This window comes from Macrobrachium rosenbergii, chromosome 56 (assembly GCF_040412425.1).
Source record: "Macrobrachium rosenbergii isolate ZJJX-2024 chromosome 56, ASM4041242v1, whole genome shotgun sequence".
Lineage (NCBI taxonomy): Eukaryota > Metazoa > Arthropoda > Malacostraca > Decapoda > Palaemonidae > Macrobrachium > Macrobrachium rosenbergii.
Window position 1 is genome coordinate 52,523,411 of NC_089796.1, and position 2,956 is coordinate 52,526,366.

A 2,956-nucleotide genomic window follows, 5' to 3' on the forward strand; every position below is an offset into this window, starting at 1 on the left:
AGAAACTGTCTTGTTGCTTTGGCTATCTCTTTGCATTTTGCTGGGGAATTGAAAGTTTGTGGGTGCTTAAGTCCCACTGAATGCCCAGCCACTGAAATTTGTCTGCCAGGGTTAGACGAGATTTCTTTGTGTTTATTTGAAAACCCAGATACTCTAGGAACTGAATGACTAACTTGGTCGACTTTCATGACATTCGGAGTCGCTGGAAGCCCAGATTAGCCAATCGTCCAGATAAGCCAAACCTTGATGCCTTGAGATCTCAGTTCTTGAACCACGGCTTCTCCCAATTTGGTGAAGATCCTGGGCGCTATGTTTAGTCCGAAAGGCATTACTCTGAACGAGTAAGCCTGTCTTCCCAGTCTGAACCCCAGATAAGGGGAGAAAGTTGGAACATGATAATAGGCGTCTGTAAGATCTATAGAGGTGGTGACGGCCCCAAAGGGAAGTAACGTATCCATGTCCTGAGAAGACATCTGGTCAACATAATGGAACCTGTCGCATTGAATGTAAGAGTTTAGAGTTGATAGGTCTAAAATCACTTTTCTCTTGTCTGAGTGTTTCTTTGGCAATCAAACAAGTGTCCTTGAAATTTTAGATGTCTGACTTTCTTTATTGCCTTCTTTAAAAGAAGGTCTTCTGCATAACATCTAACAGATCCGGTGTTGGAGTCTGAGAGAACCTGACAAGTGGAGGGGGTCCCCAAAACTCCACCCTAGGCCCTTTGAAATAATACTGTGTTCATGGACTGAATGTCCAATGGTCCCTGAAGAGGTGCAATCTCCTGATATGGGGAGGCTCATTTAGTGGAGACCTTACTGTCTCTGGCCCTCTTGAGCCTCTACCTCGAGATAGGAGCCTGGGACCCATTATGGTCTTTGATCTGAAGCTTCCCCCACCTCTGTTGCCCCTGAACTGGCGGTAGCTCTGAAAAGTCTGAGACTCATAGGTAGGGTTAAAGGCCGGAGAGACATTTCTCTGTTGAACCAGCGGGATGGTGACATAATTGGTTCAGTAAAACATAGTGTGGATGTCCTTTTTGGTGGAAGGCTGGGCAATTTGGCCAACTGGAACTGCCTGAACAATTGTCTGGGTCTATAGACAGACCTTGTATCAGGATGGAACCTCCTAGACCTCTTCCTGCTTTGGGTTGGGGCATCTTGGAAAATCTGACATACTTCCTCTTAAAGGGGAGCCCGTAACGGATCCGGAGATTTTGATTGGCCCTGAGGCCTCACTGATCACCGAGTTGACCATGTCCTTCTCGGAAATAGGTTGGTTCCCCAGAGAGAGGATTTTATGAGCTTGTTCCCCTGACCTGACGGATGAGCCCAGCCAGAACAAATTTTCGGCAGTTCCTCCTTGCCACATCAACAAACAAATCACTCTGGAAAGAGGCCAGAAGTGATTTGGTCAGGATCCTGAACAGAGGTTCATCCTTATATACAGCAGACGCCAACTCCGCCGAGGTGACGGAATTGATAGACCTGCTGAGACGGCACCTAAGCCTCATACTCAGCTTTGATCAAGGACTCCGAAGCCTGGGTAATTGCTCACTGAAAAGATCTGACGAAACAATCAGGTTGGGACTGTAAAGGTTTCAAGCTCCAGTCCAGCATTCCAAGTCTGCTGGGAAGAGAAGAGAGGTTCTTGTCTCACGCAATTTTGTGGCATAAGACCTCTGTTCATCTGAAGGGTTAACTCTGCCACTTTAGAGATGCAGGAGTTGGGACATCCTGATTTAGGCTGATGAACATTTTCAGGAAATCGATTTTTTATGAGGGGTCAATGGTAGTGTTCAAACACTCCCAGTCAGATAGGTTATCCTAACCCATGCCGACTGCGCTTGGTCCCTGAGGAAAGATCATTGTTTTGGGAAAATTATCTTCCCCAAACCAGGGCTTCCTCGAAATTAGAGCATACCCACAGAAGGGAAAAACAAGATCTGCCGGGAAGAACTCGTAATCTTCCACAGGGCGGGGTGCCACAGCCTTCGATGGTTAATTTACCATTAATCAAGGGGCATTAAAATTGCAGGAGGCAAAGGTTTTAATCCTCATAAGCTGGCAGCTTAGAGGCATAATGGGATGGCATAGGTCTGTTGCTAAACAAACAAAAACCAACCAGTCCGGCCAGCTGACTCCATCTTGTGTCGTTAATCTCTCCGCCATTGGATGAACATACTTCCCATAACAGACTCAAGGCATCGAGACAAGATCAGTTTGACATTGCAACTGAGAAGAGACCTGTTCAGAAAGCATATCATCATTGACTCCGTGAAAGCTTCAGGGTTGGGTCAATGGTTTTTAGACCTGCAGTTCCGACCTCTTAGAAGGGGGAGTAGCTTTATTTGGCAGAAGTAAGGTTTGGGAGTCAATGAACCTTTGATTACTAGTTACAGATGGGGTTTTCATCGGGTTTAGACAACTTTAGGCTAGAGTCTTCGTCAAATAGAGGACTTCACCTTGGGGATCACCGACCCTTCCAAGGGTCCCAAGGTGGAGCTCTTAGAAATCCTTGAAAGGATGAAGACAAGATCTCAGGTGAACTGAAAGACAGTGGATTAACTGGTCTACCTGCCTCACTTACATCCCTACCTTCCCCAGGTTGATGGCCATCGGTTCCAGAAATCGAGGTTGATGTTGGCCACTTCCTTGTTGCCACTTCACCACATCACAGCTCCTGATCTTCTGGTGAGACCTGGGTCTCAAGCCTAATCTTGTCCAAATCAGGGGTTCTGCCCACTTTGCTGCTAATGCTGCAGAGACCCTAGCATTAGGGTAAAGATATTGCAGATATCCTCTGCCAGCACATAAGGATGCCCAAGACCAACGTTATTTTCAAAAATTCAACCAACCCAGATCTTCAGTGTTGCCAGAGACGAATTTTCAGAATTAGGACCTGTTAATCGAATACCATGTCAATAAAATATTGACAAAGATATTAACTTATGTCAAAT